Source organism: Canis lupus, chromosome 28, assembly GCF_048164855.1.
Source record: "Canis lupus baileyi chromosome 28, mCanLup2.hap1, whole genome shotgun sequence".
Classification (NCBI taxonomy): Eukaryota; Metazoa; Chordata; class Mammalia; order Carnivora; family Canidae; genus Canis; species Canis lupus.
The window spans coordinates 6,910,790-6,933,734 of record NC_132865.1 but is presented as its reverse complement, the minus strand read 5'-3'; the positions used below and the strand labels follow the sequence as shown (position 1 = coordinate 6,933,734).

The 22,945-nt window shown below is 33.0% G+C and overlaps 1 long non-coding RNA gene across 10 annotated transcripts in view; it reads right to left on the bottom strand.

The window, feature by feature from the left end:
- Positions 1-22,945, bottom strand: part of LOC140620148 (uncharacterized) — a 95,852-nt gene that overhangs the window by 23,413 nt on the left and 49,494 nt on the right. For 7 of the 10 annotated variants that reach the window (XR_012019886.1, XR_012019893.1, XR_012019885.1 and 4 more), the window contains 3 exons: positions 3,884-3,974; positions 3,097-3,182; positions 1,717-1,817 (listed from right to left, as the gene is read on the bottom strand). This is a non-coding gene — a long non-coding RNA (uncharacterized lncRNA). The remainder of the gene's footprint in view (positions 1-1,716; positions 1,818-3,096; positions 3,183-3,883; positions 3,975-22,945) is intronic. The other 3 variants (XR_012019887.1, XR_012019892.1, XR_012019891.1) reach the window with 2 other exon arrangements.

Below are 22,945 nucleotides of genomic sequence, written 5' to 3'. Positions count from 1 at the left end.
ACTGAGACAGCATCAGACACTTTTCAGAAGCTAAGAAAAAATAGTATTTTTTTCTCTCTGCATATATTTACTGTCTTCTCTCTGTAGCCTACTACATGTATTTTTATGTACAGCAATATAATAGAGCCAACATCTCCAGGAAGAAATGAGCTGTATTTATATAGTGTCACTGATTTTCATAATTTCATATTTAAATGTATAAAATGTACTCAAGGTCTAAACCCAACAACAAAATTCTCGGTCCAGGGAATGGATTATTGCCGGAATAATTTAAATGGCAATTAAACAATCATTTAGTGTATCTTAATATGATTAATATAATCTTTCACTAAACTTTTCCTGATTAATTTGCTGAACAGTGAGAAAAAGTTCTTTGCTACACCTGGAAAACACTGATAAATATAGCTTATAAGTAGGGAAGAAATCGAATTAGTATAAGAAATATTGGAAGAGAGTTATAAAGAATTATGAGCATCAGTCACATTCTATTAAAATAGGTAGAAAAGTATTAAATGGTCTTGTTAGTCAATTTGAATTTTTATTTAAAAATGTATCTATTTCTGAAATAGAGTTTACATTTTAAATGGTTATTTAAAATATGATCTCTAAGACTCAAAATTCTGTTTTAATGCTTATATTCATCCTTAGTCATTAAAACCATCCATTACTAGAACTGGTATTTCAAAATCGGAGTAACCCAGGAGGAAGATATATTGACCTGACATAGCTACTTCTGCTTTTATCCTGTGAATTTCAAAAACTGGCCTGGTTAATATCAGGACTAGCAGCTATAGTTACATCTTCTCTCCAAATTTGAAGGCAAGGGAAGAAACTAGAAAAGTCAAATCAATTTAAATCCCATGGAACTTTTCTTTACCATTAAGATAAAGAATGTATTTTCTGCAGATTAACAGATGAAGTAGCATAATATCCTATCAACACACAGGCTTTGGAGTCACATTACCTATGTTCTTAATCAGGAGTGGCTAGTAATTAGCTATATGATCTTAATTAATTAACCTCTCTTGGTCCCTGTTTTCTCAGTTTTAAAATGGAAATGATTATAGGAAATACATTTCTATGATTGTCAACTCTTCTTTTCTCTCATTGCCAACTCTTTGTTTAAAGTAATACCTAGGGCAGCCCGGGTGGCTCAGCAGTTTAGCGCCACCTTCAGCCCTGGGCGTGATCCTGGAGACCCAGGATCGAGTCCCACATCGGGCTCCCTGGATGGAGCCTGCTTCTCCCTCTGCCTGTGTCTCTGCCTCTCTCTCTCTCTCTCTCTCTCTGTTTCTCATGAATAAATAATTAAAAAAAAATAAAGTAATACCTAATTTTTAGCTGATTGCATGGTCATGTGGCAAAAAAATTATCAGACTCTTCTCCCCATAGGGCTAGCTATATCAGTAAGTTATAGTCAATGAGATGTAAGTGGAATAGATGAGTATAATCTTCAAGAAACATTCTTAAAGAACAAAGAAAATATCCATCTTAATTCCTTTCCTACTTTAATTGGCTGCAATTCAGACATTATGACCTGACCTGGAGTACCCATGTTGGATCACAGGTATTCTTGAGAACAGAAGTCACATCTATTAAAGCAAGGAATCACATGAAGCCTGGGTCCCTGACACTATAGAGCACCATTCCAGCCCCTGATGTCTATGTCATCAAGGACAAGCCTAGTGGCTTAAAATAGAAAGGATAATTTCTTACTCATGATACTTTTCCATCTTGGATGAATAAAAGGCTCTACTTCATCTTGACCTGAATCAGAGACCAAAGCTGATGGAAACTTCATGGCATTAGAATATCATCTTCAAAACAAAAGAAAGACAAATGAATGAAGTGCTCATTAGATTTTAAAGGCTTTTTCCCAGAAATGACACATTGCTTCCACTCATAATTAATTGGCTAAGACAAGTTATATGGTCATGTCTAACATCAAGAGTTTGGAGAAGTACAATCCTATCCAGTACCTGGAAGGAGAAGAACCAGAAACATCACTGAATAACACTAATGATGATCACAACCTTCTATTGTGGAACATTTAAGTGAGGAATTTTTTTTCTATTGTTTAACTCATTGTTACCTTGTGTTTCCTACCTCTTGTGATTGAACCTAAACTTACCATTCTATCAGATAGTATTGGTTATAAAGATAAAAGGAAATGGAATTCAAGAAGCACCTTATGCCACCTGATACGTGATAACCACTGGGTAAAAGTAAGCCACAGTATCATCATTTTCACTATATTAGAGTATCACAGTAGTCAGAGATGAATGTTTTGATCTGTGAGTAGAATTAATGCTCCTGTTCCATGTATTTGATATCCCCGAGTCAAAAATCATTGTCCAAAAATTAACTGTGAGGAAAGTAATGTGTTGGCAGTTGTAGTTTTGGCAAGTATGTAGGATATAAGGAAGCCCTCCTGCTGGAGCTGTCAGTACTTCTCAGTTGGAACATCTCAGGAGCCTGTTTCAGAAGAACATGATAAAGTACTTCTATCTGTGCCAGAATGCAGCACCTCAAAGAATTTCTAGATCTGCTTACAAGTAAAGATGCCTTGCCTAGTACAGTTTCTCAAATTTTCCACAAGGGAGAACTCAGCCTCTACAAAATTTTAACACATATTTTCACCTTCATACAGACACACACAGATTTCTTTGAATCAACAAGATCTTAGAGAAATTAAAAATGCATACTCTTTAGGGAAGGTTTAGGACCCCAGATTTAATTCCATGCCAAAGTGTTTTTCTTGCAGACTTTTAGATATCAAAATAGAATAAAGATATGAAGAGGGAATTATAATGAGAAAGTGTAATGTCTTCATTCCTTTTATTTTGTTTCTCTAGCACCATTTTTTTCTGCTTTTACTTTTAAATTAGCTTTTACTTTTGCAACAAGGAAAACAAGCAATATGAATCTCTGTCTCATAGGCTAGAATATTACATTCCCTGTTGTGTCAAGAGAGGAAAGAATGTCAAAATCCACATTTTATTATGCATGTTGTGCTGTTTATAGTGTCCAAAGCTTTATTGTTTAATAATCCCACATTCCCCCACCCCCATATAGCCACATTCAGGGATGTCTCACCTATCTAGAATACAATTATCCACAGTAATCCAAAATGTTGCCTCTAAAAAGGAAAATGTGACCATGATTCTTCCTCATTTAAATCTCTAAAATTGAATGACAAAGAAAATAAATCAGTTTTCCAGTCCTCTTCATTTGAGAATCTATAGTTCACATCACTGATTACTGGAGTCTGTTCAACAATTTTGGAGTCAAGAAGCACTTCTATGATTTAGCTCTCTTGAATTCTTTTCTCAATGCAATTTTCTGATGTGCAGAATAAAATGCATTGTATGCTCATACCCCCTGGACTAGATTTATTCAGTAATAGCAAAAGTGACTTGCTTTAAAAGTAGTTATATAGAATGGGACTTTTAAAGCACCTACTGTTCTATATAATATCCACATTAAAGGTGTTGGTAATTTAATCCCACTTTATAACCTTTATTCATTTTCATCTAAATTCTCATTGACATAGAATATAAATCATAGGAAACCAAAATTAGAGAAATTGATATAGAATACTGACTTGTTTTATGGTGTTAAAACATAAAAAAGAAATTTAGAATGAAAGGAAGAAAAGAAAGAAAAAGAAAGAAAGAAAGAAAGAAAGAAAGAGGAAAGAGAAGAAGAATGATGCAGTAGATCCCAGCAGGTCAACTCTCTCACTGCCACAACTAGCAATAGCTGGATAAATTACAAAACTCTGGTTTTAAAGGTTTCAGGGATTTCTGTAACTAAGGAGGATTGTTTGATGAACTAAAATGCCAGAAAGAATGGAACTTTTTCAAGATAAGCTGATGATTACCAGCTGTGTCTTTTCTCTGTGGGTATTTGGCAATCTTCTGTGTAAGGTTTTTGTACTTGTCCACACTTCAGGCTTTCTTAGGCAGAAATCTCTAATGGGGGAAAGAGATGCCAACAATGTTTTAAGTAGCCACATGGGACTGGAGAGGATAAAAATGGCTTAAAATTTCTAAAGTTCTAGCACTATCAGAAAAATTATAAAATTACATTCTGTATTAGATTATAAGAACTCAAGGATAATGTTATAACTTTTAGAGTTACCACATAATAATAGTGATAGAATGTATAGTATATTAATGAAATTTTTAAAAATGGAGTATTTTTTTAAAATCTGATGAATCTAAAATAAAGCAAAAAAAATAAAGAAAGAAAGAAAACATAAAAGATGGGCTAAATGCAGATTACTAGTGAAGTAACAATATAGTTCCAATACATAGATAACTAAATTAAAAGTAATTGGAAAAAATACTCTAATTAAAAGAATAGGATATAAGGATAAATTAAAATTAAAAACCCTAGGAGTACAAAGGTACAGTAGGAGACTTTACTATTCCACTCTAAACAATGGATAGATCATCCAGACAGAAAATCAATAAGGAAACAGTGGAGTTGAACAACACTACAAATGAACCTAACAGACATACAAACCTTTCTATCCAAAAGCAGCAAAATACACATATTTCTCAAGTGCACATGGAACATTCTCCAAGATAGATCATAATAAGACAACTCTTTAAAAATTTAAGAAACTGAACTATATCAAGTATCTTTTCAGTCTACAATGGCATGAACTAGCAATTAATAACAACAGGAAAATTGGAAAATTCACAAGTATGTGGAAGTTAAACAACAATACACTGAAACAACCAATGGGTGAAGGAAAAAATCACGAGGAGAATAAAAAAAATATATTGAAACAAAAAAAGATGGAATACAACATACCAAAATTTAAGAGATACAGAAAAAGCAGTTTTGAAAGTCCTAAGTTTATAGCAATAAAAGATTACATTAAAAAAAAAAATCTCAAACAACCTAATTTTACACATCTAGAAACTAGAAAGCAATGAGAAAACTAAAAACAAAATTAGAAAAAGGAAATCATAAAAATTGAAGCCAAATAAATCAGAGACTAAAATAAAATCATTAATAGAGGTAAATGAAATAAAGTTGGTTTTTTGAACAGATAAAGAAAATTAACAAACTTTTAGCTACCTTAAAAAAATAGAGAAAACAAAAAATGAAAGAGGAGAATTTACAATTAATACCACAGAAAGACATAGGATCATAAGACTACTATAAACAATTATATGCCAATAGATTAGAAAAGAAACTAAATGAAATGGATTGACTCCTAGAAACATACAGCCTACCAAGACTGAATCATGAAAAAAATAGAAAACTGGAAAAGACCAATTTCTAATAAGAAGATAGGCAGTAATCAAAAAACTTTCCCAAAACAAAAAAAATAAAATAAAATAATTAAAAAAAAATTTAAAACCCAGGTCCAGATGACTTCACTGGTTAATTCTATCAAATATGTAAAAAGAATTAATTAAAACTCTTTTCAATCTCTTTCAAAAAATTGAAAAGGAGGGAATATTTCCAAACTTCTTTTATAAGGCCAGACAGAATCTTGTAGAATACTACAAGAAATCTAGAAACCAATATGCCTGATCAATATAAATGTAAATATCCTCCATAAATACTTATTCAACAGCACATTAGAAAAATGATATACCAGAAATGCCTGGGTGGCTCAGCAGTTGAGTGTCTGCCTTTGGCTCAGGGTGTGACCCTAGAGTTCGGGAATCGAGTCCCACATCGGGCTCCCTGCATGGAGTCTGCTTCTTCCTTTACCTATGTCTCTGACTGTCTCTTTCTGTGTCCCTCATGAATAAAGAAACATTTTTTTTTAAAATGATATACCATGATCAAGCGGGATTCATTGCTAGGGTGCAAAAATGGTTCAACATACTGAAATCAATAAATGTGATACACATTAGCATAATGAAGGAGAAAATCATATGACCATCTCAATAGATACCAAGAAAGTATTTGACAAAATTCAAAACTCTTTCATGATAAACATTTTCAAGAAATTGGGTATAGAAGGAATATATGTCAGGGCACCTGGGTGACTCAGTCAGTTAAGCAACCTACTCTTAGTTTGGGCTCAGGTAGTAATCTCAGAGTCATGAGACTGAGCCCTCCATTGGGCTCCACACTCAGTGCAAAGCCAGTATGAGATTCTCTCCCTCTCCCTGCCTCAACTCATACTCACAATTTCTTTCTCTCAAAAATAAATACATAAATACATAAATAAATAAATAGAATAAACTTCAACACAATAAAAGCCACATATGACAAGCCCACAATTAACATTATGCAGAAAGGGGAAAAGCAGAGCTTTTCTGGATGTCCACTCTCATTACTTTTATTCAACATAGTAATGGAAGTCCTAGCCAAATAATTAGGCAAGAAAATAAATAAAAGGCATACAGACTGGAAATAAATAAATAAAATTGCCTCTGTTTGTGGATAGCATGGTCTTATATAAGAAAACATAAAAAAAAAAAAGAAAGGAAAGAAGGAAGAAAGGAAGGAAGGAAGGAAGGAAGGCAGGCAGGAAGGAAGGAGAAAGAAAAAACCAAAGACACCACCAGAAAACTGTTAGAATTAGCCACTGAAGTCAGTAAAGTAGCTGGATATAAAATCAACATGTAAAGAGCCCTTGTGCTTCTATACTAACAAACTATTTTAAAAAGAAATAGACATGAATATTTCATTTACATTAACACCAAAAAGAATAAAATACTTAAGAATACATTTAAGTGGAAAGAAAAAAAAGAATACATTTAAGAAGGTAAAAAAAATCTATACACTGAAAAGTATAAAACATTGATGAAAGAGGTTAAAAAAGACACAGATAAATGGAAAGATCTCTCAGGTTTATGAATTAGAAGAATAAATGTTGCTGAAATGGCCATACTATCCAAAGCAATCTAAAGCAAATCTAAATCTAAATCAGTGTAATCCCTATCAAAATTTCAAAGGCATTTTGCAGAAAAAGAAAAAAAAGAAAAGCTAACCTAAAATTCATATAAACCTGAAAAGATCCTGGATAACCAAACCAATATTCTTAAGCAAGAACTAAGCCAGAGACATAAGATTCCCTGACTTTAAATTATATTACAAACATATGGTAATCAAAACAGTATGGTATGGGCATAAAAATAAACATATGGACCAATGGAATAAAAAGTCCAGAAAGAAACCTACACATATCCAATCAGACCATCTTTGACAAGTGCACCAAAAATACAAAACAGAAAAGAATTGTCTCATCAATAAATGGTGTTGTGAAAACTGGATACAAGTGAAAGAATAAAATCGGATCACTATCTTACACCATACACCTAAATCAACTCTAAATAGATTAAAAACTTAAATGCTACGACCTGAAATTGTATATCTCTTGGATCTGGTCTTGGCAAGATTTTTTTTTTTGAGTATGATATCAAAAGCAAAGGCAACAGAAACCAACTAGACAAACAGGGATGCATCAAATTAAACAGCTTCTGCCCAGCAAAGGAAACCATCAACAAAATGGAAAAGCAACTGAGAGAATGGGGGAAAAAGTATTTGAAAACCACATTCTTTCTCAAATGAAAGAAACTAGAATTTGTTGCCAGCTAATCTACCCTAAGAGAAGAATTAAAGTTCTAAACAGAAAGGAAATGATAATAGGAGACTTGAAACATCAAGAAGGAGGAAAAATACAGTAATAACAAATATGACTAAGTATAACACTTTCCTTCTCTTCTTGAATGTCCTAATCTGTTTGACAGTTGAAACGAAAATTATAATATAAAGCTAATTAGGGGCACCTGGGTGACTCAGTCAGTTAAGTGTCTACCCTCAGCTCAGTCATGATCCTGGGGTCCTGGGACCCAGCCCTGCATTGGACTCCTTGCTTTTAGCAAGGAGTCTGCTGTTCCCTCTCCCTCGCCCCACTGCTTGTACTCTCTTTCGTGAGTACACTCTCAAATAAAATCTTAAAAAATAAAAAAATATTAAAAAAAAACGATAAGAGATTAATATCCAAAATATGTAAGGAACACAGGCAACTCAATAGCAAAATATCTAATAACCCAATTTTGAAAGGAGCAAAGGAGCTGAATAGATATTCCTCTAAGGAAGACATACAAATGGCCAACAGTTACATGGTTCTCAGTATCACTATCAGTAAAATGTGAATCAAAACTTCATGAGATATCACCTTACACTTGTTAGGATACCTATTATTAAAAAATAAAAGAAAACAAATGCTGGCGAGGATGAAGAAAAGGAAACCCTGATACACTCTTGATGACAATATAAATTGGTGTTGCCATTTTGGAAAACAATACAAAGGCTCCTCAAACATCTTAAAATAGAACTACAATATTATTCAACAACCCTAATTCTGGGTATTCATCTAAATGAATTGAAATCAGGATTTTTTTTTAAAGATTTTATTTATTTATTCCTGAGAGACACAGAAAGAGAGGCAGAGACACAGGCAGAGACACAGGCAGAGGGAGAATCAGGCTCTATGCAAGGAGCCCAATGTGCGACTTGATCCCAGGACTCCAGGATCATTCTTAAGCAACAAGTAAGCCAGGTATCAGTTAAATATGAGATTCTCTCCCTCTCCCTACCTCAATTCATACACACAATGTGTGTGTGTGTGCATGTGTGTGTATCAATGTGAGATGATAGATGTTAACTAAACCTACTGTAGTAATCATTTCATAATGATTTAAGTCAAATCATTGTCCTATACACCTTAGAGTAACAACCCAGGAGAAAAAATAGACAAAGAGCTTGAAAGATATTTCATAAAAGAAGATACACAAATGGCTAATAGACATGTGTAAAGGCAGTCATCAGGGAAATGAATATGAAAATCAGAATGACATCTTACTGCACCTTTCTCATAATGGCTAAGGTTTTTAAAAGACTAAAAAACTAAAAAATATGTTGTACAAGTATGTGGAGTAACTGAAATTGTCAGATTCCAATGCAAATACAAATCAGTAAAACTGCTTTGGAAAACCCCTTTTTACTACTGCAGAACGTGTACATGCCATGTGACCCAACGTAACATATATGTGTACATATGTAACCAAAAGACATGGGCTAGAATGTTCATGGTGATAATATTTGTCGTAGTTCATACTGGAAACACCTAAAACCACATCAATGGTTGAAAGGATAAATACATTTTCATGTTCACACCATTGGACAATCTACTAAAAATGGGGATGAATGGTTTACAGTAATTCTTATTAATATAGATGAACCCAAAAAGCATCATGTTAAGTGATTGAAAGAAACCAGACGTAAATAAGCGTGGTTCAAAAACAAACAAAATTAATGTATACCATTAGAAATCATAGAGGTAGTTCTAGAAGGAGGCTTTTGGGTCCTGGCATTTTATTTTGTTTCTTGATCTTATTACTATATATTTTTTTATTACTATATGGGTTTATTTGCATAGTGAATGACATGTGCATTTCAAACACTTAAATGAAAGTGTTTTTATAAAGCAACAGGAAATTTGTCAGAGCTTCTAATAGCAATAAAGTATCACTTTATTGGGATTTTCTATAATTATCTCTATTTTTCTAGTTTGATAATGGCAGATTTCCTTTGTTCTTTTCTTCTCTTGATTTATTTTCCATATAAGGAAATGGCTGTGATAGTCAAAAGGACAGTCAAGTGATGGGGACAACATAACATGTTCTTTAGGGAGAAGAGTAAGTTCGGACGCATTCAATGTGGGTTTAATAACATGAGTGAAAGGTCAAGAGCAAAAGAAAGGAAAGAGAAATAGATCTCAGGAAAATGTTCAAAAGCCCTATAGTAAGTTCTCAATGTTTCATTTTACCACTCAGCATAAAAAATAGACATGGCCGCTCCTCTCACTGTCATGATTCCTTTCTGGCTATAAAATCTCATCGTTCTCATTTCATTATTAACTATATCACTCATTGATCTAAAATTATTTTGCCAAGAATCTCAATTCCTTCATCATTTCAGCCTTAAGAGGATAAGGTCTATGATTTTACAATAAAGCTCTTTTGAAAGTTACCTTTGCTTCTAAGATTGCAAAAGGAAAATAACTTACTGTAACGACATATTTAGCACCATGGAATTCATTTATTCCCAAATCCTTAAAAATCCTAAAAGATCTAAGATTTTTAGTTTGGTTTTATTATAAGAATTCACAATTTACCACATTACTGATATTAAAGAATTAACACAGCAGTGTTTGGATAATCTGAATGCGTTTTAAATGAATTATTCTCCATTTTCCTCCTTGCATGCCTCTGTTATGTATATCAATTTCATTTTCTATATATGTTCCCATGCTCTGTAATATATATAAATATGTTTATCTTCTTTTAAGGTAAAAGTCCACATTATTTATGATAATCCTTAGAAGTTATTGTCAACTTAGAAAATATACTATATGATTTTGTATGTTTTTGCTCGGTGCCTCAGTTAGCTGTTTTTGTTATCAAGGGATCCAGTGCACCCCCCAAATTAAGTAATTCAGATACCATGAAGATAATCTGTCTTAACACACAGCATTTCCTGGAAAACTAATACATATTTTTTCCATGGTTGTTTCACTTTTTTCTATTTATTTTTTGTATCTCTTATCCCTACTTAGAGAAAGAAGATCAAAAGTTGAAATGTCTTTCAATTTATTTTGAAAAAACAATTTAGCTTTCATTTATATTTTAACATGCAATCACTGATCAACTTTCTTTTGCCATTTAAAATAATTACCAGAGCCATTCCTAATAGAATATAAGTATTGCAGCCATACTTAGGAAATAAAGATACGGATAAAATAATACAGTGTGATTCCCACTTCCTCTTAATATGCACTATTAAAGGAACAGGTCTGAGAATTACAAAAGTGCAGTGAGTAACATGTGCAAGCTATGAGATTTTTAAAACCATTTCTTTAAATTTGCTGATATGGAATTGCACTTTCAGGACTTGTGTGGACATTTCTCAAAGACAGCTTTCTATATATTGATCAAGGCCACTTTTTACATTTCTTTAAGCTTGACTAAACTTTAGACTGGCTTTTTCCTGACTTTTGGCCTGACTTCTCATTTCTTAAAGCACTTATTTTAGAAAACTTGCAGCCGTAGATTTTTCTTTGCCTCTTTAAGATGTAAACTTTTTTTTTTTTTAAGCCTCTTGCCAGTTTTATAACCTAGGAATGTTATTCTCAGGACTTGGGACCCTTTGAAGTGTAGACATCAAGGGGAAGAGCATCCCCATTTTGCAGTCTCTGTGGGAGAGTAGAACCCTACCTTTGGTGCATGTTTTGCTCCTGGTTGTAAAACTACCTCTAGTGATTAAAAAAAAAAAAAAATACTAGAAAACTTACTTTTCTTTGGTGTAAAGCCAATGAACAACACAGCTAGCCTGTATTCTTCCTCTCACCATAGAGCTTAAAAATCATCTTGCTTTTTTTTTTTTCTTTCAGTGGAATTGAATTCACACTGTGTTCTGGTCTCTGTGCCCTACTGAAGCAGCCTTGAATAAAGTCTTCCTTGTCTATTTAACTTTTCATAGCACATTTCTTGCTTTGACAATATCTACATTCATTGACTTTAGTACTACCTATGTAACTACCACCTTGCCAAAGATCTACAGTGGATGTATTTTATTGTTTTAATTAAATTAAGTGAAAAATTTGCATGGAACCTTTCTTTGACAAGTCACTCTTTCCTGGGTCAACAAAAAGGTTATCAACATGTGACATATTAAATAGCAAACACAATTTTTAATTTCCAAATGTTGATGGTGCCATCTCAACTGACTTTTAACTAAATTGTTCATAAAAGGAAGACACTTGGTATTTATTGAGTCTTTTTTCTATGCCAGGTATTGTATATTATTAAAAACCATAAAATGGCTTATAATCATCCAAATTTTACAAATAAGGAACTTGTGGCATATGTAAGTGGCTTGCCCAATGTCACAAAGTGTTAATAAGTGGTATGTTCAAAATCTAATGTAAGCCTGTCTGATTTCAAAATGAATGCTTTTTCCTTTAGTCCACGTTCTAGCCTTAGAATCACAGAATCACTAATTTGAACAAATTAACTTAAAATTCCTAACTCCTTAGGAATCTATACCAGTTCATCAAATATAAGTGTCTGCAGGTGTTTCATTTCAGTAGACATTAATTCCAATAAAAAAATTTATAATCAGGAAGCTAGTATCTGATCAATATTTGGAAATTTTCAAATTAAAATAAATCTAGACATGTGGTCTTGTCACCTATGAAAGCTCATCCATTTATTCTATAAATACTTTGTTCATTTCAAAAAGAAATAGAAATAGTGTTAAACTCTTGGAGAAAGTCCATCAGAAAAATTGCATCTGATAATCAAAGGGTGGAAATTTTATCATAAAGTTCAGGTAGTTCAACAGAGAATCGGGAAAAATTAATCAAATTTAACATCTATATTCAATAACATGTCCTTGTTCTCCACACCACTGTGCTGCCATCGGAGTCTGTATTCTTCGTGAAATATCTTATATGGATATGGGACACTTCAAAGTGGCAGTTTAGGATAATCATGTCGAAGCAGTCGCTTGATGTGGCTATACTGATGAGTATTCTGATGAGGTTTTAAAAACAAACCTTTGAACTCATTTATCTTATTTCCATGAAATCTACAAAACATTTTTTAAATCACCCTTGAGCCTTGCTTCTTTGCTGAATGTCTCACCCACTCAAATTCCTATCTCTTGAAGAGATCAAAGATAGGGAAGGCATGAACATGGAAATCATTAGGGTGAAAAAACAGTGCTCCACTCAGACTTTCTGTTCATGGCAATGCACACAATTCCTACCTACCTGGCAGCTCAACAGCTACTTCCTTCATGAATTTTCCCTTGGTCATAAGGAAGTAACTTGCTCAAGGTTACACCTCATCCCAGAAGGTGGCCATGGCCAATGACTGGCTGATGAGAGAACACATAAATTTGGGACATTTTGAAATGACACGCCAGCCTTAGCATATGCAATTATGACTGGCTAAGGCCTCAGTTGTAAAAGCACTGCTGATCAACTTCTCCCTTTGCCATTTTCTGAATTCCTTTTTTTTTTTTTTTTTTTGGATTTGTATATTGCCCAAGAGCATTTCCAGGGAACCAAGTCTACAACATCACTTGAGTTTTGAATGGCCTAGGAGTCAAATTCTCTGACATTACCCTTGACATTCCAGTGAGAAATTGATTTTCTATTTCATGATGGCACATCATAAGTTTTTCTTTCTTAATCTAAAAACATACTAAATTTTCTCTGTATTTGTAACAAATAAATGTATTAAGGGTAAAAGTCCTCCTTAACTGAGTCTGGGAACAACAAATAATGAGTTTTTGTGGCAGACAGTGGTAGGGGCTTATGGAGTTTTGTAGTACAGTCTCTAATAGAAATTGTCCCCAAGACTCCAATGAAAATACAAAAACTTGGGAGGAAAAGTCTTGCCTTTAAGCTATACTTAGTAGATTCTTCCCTTGATATTGCATTATATCCACATGAATAAAACATTGTTTAAAACTCTAATAAGTCAAACACTACAAACTACTGGGATGTCTGGAAAGTAGCATACTCTCAACAAATATTTTTTTAAGAAAATTAATGAATGGTAGTTCACATACAGTAATGGACGAGAAGGTACTAGCAGTGATAAAGCAACATTTTTCCAGCCTGAATGCCTCTGCCACAGAAGATGAGGAAAACATTGTATCAGCCCACTGGTATCCTTTTGTTTTCTGGGATGGGGGGAAGGCAGGTGGTATTTTAGGTTGTTTCTAAAATGTTAATAGTGAATATCAAAAGCACACTAAAGTATAAAACAAAGTGCATTAAATAATATGAAAGTACAAAACTTTATAAAATAGTGTGACAGCTCCCATATACCTATCACCCAGATTTAACAGATATTAGAATTTTGCAATATTTACTTGAAAACTTTTATTTAGAAGTAAATAGAACTGATGTAGCTAAAGCCCTGCCCTTCCAATTTTTCTCCATCAATAAAAGAAAACACTATTATGAATTGTATATATCATGTTCATGAATGTTTTATATTTAAAACTATTTACATGGTTTAAAATGTATATAAATGATATCATGCCATATGCATCTTTTTGCAGTTTGCTTTTTTATCATATTAAATATGTAGATATATCTCATTTATATTAATTAGTATGCATTCCAAACTGAAGAAATTACAGCTTATTTTATTAAGGGATAGTTGGGGTGTTTACACTTTTAAGACTCTTAAAATATTGTTTTAATAACACATTTAGACACATTGTCTTGTGTAAATGAGGACACATTTCTCTCTATAAACATTGAGAAATAAAATTTGTAGATTATGCATATCTTCAATTTCACTAGGTAGTGACAGTTGCTCTCCAAAGTTGTTCTATCAATTTACACTCCCACCAGCACTGCATATTAATTTGCTACTTCTTCCCAATCTTTGCCAAAATATAGTGCTAACTTGGGCTTGAAGTGGTATCTCTTTGTGGTTTTAATTCAAATTATCTTACCATTAGGAAAACTGATCATATGTTTGTTGGATACGAAGGTTTTCTTTCCCGTGATTTGCATGTTCATATTTTTTGCCTCTTTTTGTCATTTTTTTATTGATACGTAAGGCTTTTTATTTAATATATGATACTGCATACATATTTTCTTAATTTGCATCTTGTTATGGTTGCTGCTATTCAAATATTTTTAATTTTAATGAAATCAAATTGGTTCATATTTTCCTTTGTTACTTGTCATTGGTATATAATAGCGATTAAAGAGCATGGACTCAGGAGACAACCTGCCAGGATAAAAACCTACCTCTGCCATATATTGGGGAAATGTTTTTTGCGAGTTAAATGCTATTTCTTCATCTGGAGATAGAATTGGTAATAAAATTTACTTCTAAGGTCATTATGAGGATTGAATTCCTTAGCACATGTCAGGTGCTTAAAACAAGGCCTTAAAACAAGGAAACAGTTCTTCCAAAGAGCCTTCGTGATTATTATAATTGTTAGTAGTAGTTGTGGTGGTAATACTATCATCATTAAAGAAATATTTCTCCAGCAGTTTAAGTTTCACATATATTTATTTTGCTAATGTTTTGTTTTTTCTTTTCACATTTGGATATTTGATTTATCAAGATTTGATTGGGATATGAGAAAAAATTTACCTTTACATAAATATTCAATTGTTCTAATCAAGACCATTTATTGAATAGTCCACCAGTTTCCCACTGATGTTATATTTCATGTTGTCAGATCTATTTTTTAATTATGTATTCTATTGTGGTAGTCTACAGTCCTGTGCACATACCACCTGAATTTTATTTACTATAATTTTTTCTTTAATAATTTTTACCTAGAGTTAAATTCCCTTTTTGCAATTCTTCATAAATTCTTGATGATTCTTGAAACTTTATCCTTCATATGAATTTTAGGGTCAGCTTATTGAAAGCCTCTGAAAATTCTTTAGGAGTTTGAATCGAAAATTTAAGTAAATTTGAGAAAATCTTTTAATATTGAGCCTTCCCATGTATGAGTATACATCAGGCACTATTCTAAGTGCTTCATTTGTTTTAGTCCATTTAACTTTTAAAACAACCTTGAGGTAAATGCCATAGTATTCCCATTTTCAGTTAAGAGTATGGACTTGATCCATATGTGGACAACACAAAGATTAAAAACAGAAAAAACAAAAACAAACAAACAAAAAAAAAAAACAGAAAAAAACTATGTCCCAGTTCTCAAGGAGCTTATAGGTCCAAAGAAAACAAAAACATGTAAATCAACAATGTCAGTGAAAGATAAGTGTAATTATAATGAGAAGAATATACAAGATGAAATGGAAGCAGAATAGAGTCTTGGGAGAAGTATAAATGTGTGACAACTGAATTTAAAAAAGGAATTCAAAATCTAGTAATCAGGACAAAGAACATAAAATCAGGAGAAAGTTCTATGTGGAATGGAGCAGATACTTGCTTATTCCTGGAGTACTGAAGACAAGTGAAGGAGAATGAAGGCTCAAATGAGGAAGAGCTCTCGAAGCCAAATTTGAGCAGGAGAATAAGATCTGCATGTAGTATGACAGACTGAGGGAAGGCCAAGAATGGAGACAGGAAGAATAGCAAAGAAGCTACTGCCATAGTTCAGGGAGGTATGGATGTTTGCACCAGGTGTCTGCTGTGTTGATACAATTTATATTTATGAATAAATATATACATATTTGCATGTAAATATACATGCAAGATCCTGGTGTACCCTGAAAGCATCAAGACATTGCACAGGAACACATTGAGAGAATACAGCTAAAAGATTCATTTTAGGAAAAAAAGGCAAGAAAGATGGGGACTGCATCTACCTTATAATTTCACTTGTCATATAGTACCCTTCGTGAATATTATTTGTCATGGTAACTTTGAATCGAATAAATCAAAATCAGAGACTAATATAAATGTATCGAGGACTTATTTGGATAGGTAGACATTGAAGATGTGGTTATACATAACACAAATGAGGTTATCCTCTTCATTGACTAACTTCCAGGGCCCTATAATGTGCTAATATATTTATATAAGTATAATCCATATTTTTAGGATTACTGCAACCTGAAAGTCAAAATAGGGTCACATTTAACCATTTAACAACTAGCATTCCAGGGGAGAGACAAAAGTCCTAAATTATAGTGTTTAATGGTTTTCATGTGGCTTGGCTGATTTTAAGTTGCAATGTGATATAACTGACCATGCATTTAGGAAGAGGTGCTATCAATACACTATCATAACATGAAATGGCTCTCACACAGTATTCATTAAATTTTATTTATGAAGTTTTTAAGATGTTTGGGAGAGATGGTTTGGCTCATGCACTATCCACACTGATAATAAGCCAAGCCATAATATATATCTCATAATATCTTTGTGCAAAAGGCAGCCTGTTCTTAAAAAAAAAAAAAAAATCCATACTAAGGATTTTAATTGACTGGCTAAATCATTGCTATGTGACAGGAAGTAAATAGCAAACATCTACAGACTACCAAATTGGTACATAATCCACTATGTGCATCTACCTGGGTTTTCCAGGAACTAAAGAGAATAAGAAAGATGATTTCTTTCCTTGAATCATTCAGAGAAAGGGTTGTAAACTAGAGGGGAGGTTGGAATTATTAACTCTAAAGTCTCCACTATTTGTGAGACAAAGGTTACTTCCAGAAACTTAAATCATTGTGTGAAAAGTGCAAGCAGGTGACCATGTCATATTCCTTTAACATGACTCTTGGTCAAAAGTAATAGCTCAATTTCACTCATAGACAACAAGTGAACAAATACACAGAAGGCAGTAGAAAGATGTAGCTTTAAAGACAGAATCATTTTCGTCTCCAAAATATAGGTTGAACGAGTGAGTAATCACAGAAGTGGGAGATGACATATGAAACTGTTAATCTCTTCTAACTACATATTGAGCCCAATTCTGTCTCCCACAGGAGCAGATGAGGTGCAGAGCCATAGAGAGAAGTCACTGGCCTTGCCCTTCAGACAAAGGCTAAATAACATTGTCTGGGCTTTTTATGAGTTCACCCCCATTTGAGAGATTGACCTGAGGTAAACTGCTTGGGAAATAGCATTTTGCTTAGATAGGCTGAGGTTTCTAACAGAGTCCTCTAATACAACTTCTGACAATTCTTTTCCCTTCTTGCTTTCTTACCACTGACAGGTAACAAGAGCCCAGATTAACCTTTTGCTACTCCTTTAAGCTCTATCTAAACTTAGCTATCTCCTCTTCAAATACCCTGGGACACAAATTATTTTTAGGGAGAAATAAAACGTACCCTGATAAACTCATTCTAAATATTATTCTTCATCTTGAAGTATTAAGGTTACAGGTCTAAATTTAAAACACACACCGTCCCAAGGATGCCTTTAAGAAAGAAGTCAGTGAGAGACTTTCTAGACACTGTAGGAAGGAAAATATGTTCCGTGGTAGACATATCTTCCAAGTATTCCTCAAATCTCACTGGAGACCATTTTAATCAAGGTTGGGCTCACCTAGAGGTGTAATATATAGTGACCTCCAAGGGCATGAGTAAAGGAAGACTCATCACCTAAAATAATTCCCTCACATGGTGGAATTTTTTGTCTTTTTTTCCCTACATTTAAAAATTATGCAATACTTCAAAAGTAAGGTATAAAAATATAACATTAATTTGTTTCTACTGCTACTCACTACCAAGATATACCAAACTTTACTGTAATATTTGTTTCAGGTTATTTCTTAAGAAATAAGTTATTACAGATAAGATCAAATACTATAGTAACCGCTACTGATGCTTATTTCCTTTTCTTCTCTATAGCTCTAGAAGTAACCACCATTCTTATTTAGAAGTTCATCATCCCTTAGATTATTTTTGTACTTTTACCACTCATATACTTAGAAAACTAGGTTGCTTTGCATATTTAAGCACTTATACATGCTTATATATCAAAGAATAAACAAAATCCAGCAACTTCTTTTACTGTTCAAAATTATGACAATACATATAGCTTTAGTTACTTTAGTTAATAACTATTATCTTATATTTATTGATAGACTACAGTTTACTTTTTGCTCATTCTCCAGTTATTAGGAATTTAGATTATATCCAACATTTTGTTATTCTAAACAAAAAAACATTCTTACACATGCCCCCTTGTAGCATGTAGAGAATTTTCCTAGAGTAGATACCAAGAAAAATAATTAGTTGTTACAGAGGCTTTGTATTTCCAAATTCATTACATGTTGAAAATTACTTTTTAAGATTTATTTATTTATTTATTTGAGAGACAAATTTACTTATTTATTTGTGCACAGAGAGAGTGGACAAGCAGGGGCAACTTCAGAAGGAGACGGAGAAGCAGGATAAATAGGGAACTGGATGAGGGGCTCCATCCCAGGATCCCAGGATTGTGACTTGAGCCTAAGGCAACAGGTTAACTGATAGAGCTACCGAGGCATCCCAAAAAATTACTTTTAAAATCACCAACCTAATTTTGCCTCTTAGTATCTAGGACATGCTCTACATTCTTATCAACATTTAGGATTGTTGGATTTTATAATTAATGCAAATAAATCAGATGTGTAACAATTATTCAATGTTGTTTTAATTTGTATTACTTTGATTACTAGTGAGAATGAGCATATTCTCATGGACTCCAGTGGTTTGTGGCCATTGAATCATGTTCTCCATGTCCTACCTACCTTTGTACATTATTCTGTTGTCATTTTTTTTAATTTCTTAAAGGTCTTCTTTCTAACACAAAGCTTGTGCTTATATGCACTACAAGTATTTTCTCATAGTCTTTGCTTTGATTTATAACTTTGCTTATAATATAATGCTGCTGAGACAAATGATTTTATTTATAAAAAGAAATTTAAATTCCTCTCTCATAATATACACATTAAAAACTCCAAATAAAATATGGAGGAAAAATGTAAAAGTTTTTGAAAAAAATAAGAGAAAATCTGTGAAATTGAAACACAAAGAAGACATAAGATCAAAAGGAAATAACTAATAAATTTGCCCCATCAATACTTAGCACTCTTAAGACAATAAAGTCCAGACTCTAAACAACGTAGCATTTCCAGTATTCAGCATAAAATATAAAATCACTTAGTGATTAAAAAAAATAGAAAAACTTGACAGAAAACTGTCAATAAAACAGATTCAGAGATGAGATAGGTGTTGGCATTTAGCTAAGAAAAGAAACAAGCAATCTAATATAAATATGTTCAAGGATTTAGAGAAATAGATGGGATTAGTGATGGAACAGATAGTAAATAATAAAATAAAAAAACCAACATGGAATTCTAAAGAGAACTAAACACCATGGAATTCTAAATATATAATTTCTAGAGGTTAAAAAAAAAAATCAGTCTCAGAAATGAAAGCACCACAGAATGAGCTTAACAGCAGATTGGACACTAAAGACAAGAAGATGGTAACATGAGCTGCAGGCCAGGCAGCCAATAGAAACAATCCAAACTGAATCAGCTGCTTTAAAAATGTCTCAGCTGGACTGATGGGAGAACCCAAGGAAAAGATGCCTATTGAGGAATCCCTTGTCAGACTAGAATAGGCGAGAACTAGGACCTCGCTATTCTTGTTTATTGGCCAGAACATAGTGGTAGATGCACAATGGCAGAAGGTGAGGCAATACGGCACCTCTGCCCTCCACAGTGGACTCTCTCGAAGGAAATGTGAGGAGCTCACCTCCTTCTCTACCACATTGCCATCACAGAGACTGTTTAATGTGAGAATCAATCCAGATTAGGAAGATTCATCCATCTAAAGACAACAATGCTGGACCAGGGCAGGCCTGTTTCATGGAGGTAGGAGCGTAGGGCAGGGAGCTGAAAAGCCTACCTGAGTAATACTGACATATTGATAAAGGAAGAGAAATGGAGAAGTTAAATGCTCTTATAAAAAAGAAAAGGGTAGTGGACTGACATGCGCACTTTATTTTTTCCCAGTTTACCTAATATGTTAGCTACCCTGCTCCAGGAGATGGGTAGGTAAAAGAGTGGAGAGAGGCCACAAAGGATAAGAAAAGACTTGGAAGGGAGAATTAGAAGTGCCAAAAAGTGTGTGCCTCCCTCTTTATGTGCGTGGTAGGGGTTTTTGTCATCTTTTGCTGTTTAATTCAATTAGTGTAGGTAATTCTATGGATGAAATTGATACTTTTCTACCTGAGAACTTGTCTACTGCCCAGTTTTTTCTTCCCCCTTTCTTATTTTTACTCTTTAAAACCACTTCCTCTTAGTAGTCAAAAGTAATATAAGGATACATCAATTTAAGATGACAAAAAAACTTAAAAAGATCTGAAAAGTTGATCTATTTCATACACATTTCTAAAATTTGATTGAATATCAAAATTACGTAGATGTCATAAGAGATTGAAGTGGAAATTCAAACATATAGGAAGAGATGGTGCTGAACAGTAGAGTAGATATTGAGTAAGAATCAAACTGTAGGACCACTGTGAGCAGAAGAAGAAAAACAACGGGTATCTGAACTGAGGGTCAAGATAAACTCACAGACTATTAATCTTGGCAGTTATACTTTAGAACTTTCATTATCTCAGTAATACCTATAAAAATCAATGCCTGCAATAAGTGTCTGATTTTCCCTGATTTCTTATGCAGTAGCTCCTGTTCTCTTCCACATAAACTCTTTTGGGTAGGACAAAAATTGAATCAGACCTTCCATGATGTCACCCGGTTTAGCCTATTACTTTTCTTTGTTTGATGGTTTTGTTGATTGTTACCGTGCAAATATGACACGAAAACATCCAACTAGCATATTTCAAAATTTATAAAACTTATCACAGACTCAATAAAGTGCTAGTTATGTGACTACTTTTCCTAAAATGTTTTTAAGGCACTCTACACTAAGAATTAATTCTGCCCTCCAGGTAGGGCTGAAACCACTTCTATTTGTGAATGTCTATACCTTCACTTTACTTAAGTGAATGCTTTCACTTTACTGGAATTTTTTTTTTTAAATTAGTACAATTCTGGATTTGCATCTTAGTAACCCTTCTTCATATATATATATCTAAATAGATATAGATATAAATATAGACATAGATATAGATATAGATGATATAGATATATAGATATAGATCTTCGTTTTAACTTATAGCTACTTAATTTGGAGTCATAAAATTCTTCAAAGTATTTTCCTATTATCAACAATTTTATTTTTGGGGATGCCTGAGTAACTCAGTGGTTGAGTATGTGCCTGCAGCCCAGGGCAGGATCCCCGGGCCCTGGAATCGAGTCCCACATTGGTCTCCCCACAGATAGCCTGCTTCTCCCTTTTCTTGTGTCTCTGCCTCTCTCTCTGTCTCTCAAATAAACAAATAAAATCTTTAAAAAAATTATTTTTGAATTGAGTTCAACTACTCTTAAGGTGATAGAATTTGAACACATTTAACCGTTCTGGCAAATTTCCTCCACATTTTAAGATACTCCCTTTTTTTTTCCAGGCTCAATATATTAATAGGTATATTATTTGGTTTCAGTTTTATTTTTATAAAATATTATATAATAAATATACAGTAAGTTATAATCCTACCAAATTTCCATATAACACCTTTTTCACAATTTATATATTGCATAATTATAATATATTGTAAATAATCATGTAATTTCTTTTCTAAAAGGAATAATAATCACGTAATTTCTTTTCTACAGCTCACTCTGAGCCTTTCTTATGTTTTAGCTCATTAATTTCTTTATTTTAATTGGCAAAGCATCTATAACATGGATTTCTTTTCTACCAGATTCCATTGATCTACTGGAAATACCAACACTTCTATCATAAGCATTTGCAGAACGAGCACATAGAGAGTTTGCATGTTCATGTGTTAACAAGAACTTTGAAATCACTTTAGTAAATCAAGGTGAACAAAATTTGTTAACCAAAGAAAGCTGTAATATAATCAATTATATAGCAATACATCTTATATAATGCAATAAACGTTTTTATTGTATACATAGAGTACACAAGTAAAGTCAAGTAATATAAATATTATTTTTAGGGTTTCCATTTTATTTTTTGAGATTCACTGTATATTCACACGTTCATTCCACCTATTAGTAATACTGAGATACACTACAGTGTGAGATTTTAAGTATCCAGAGAAGTATCCTGTATTGAAAAGGGAGAATGATTTAATAAGCTATAGACCTAGACTAATTCTATTTCCATAATAAATAAATAAGCCAAATAGATAAATAAATAAGCCGTAGACTGACTAATTTTATTTCCAAAATACTTGACCCTCTGTGGTTGTAAATATGGTTTGCCAAGTTCTAAGATATTGGGCCCAAGGAAGTATTCATAAGAAAAGAGATTATTATGGTCAGTAGAAATTTTTGCTTCTAAATGGAAATATCACAT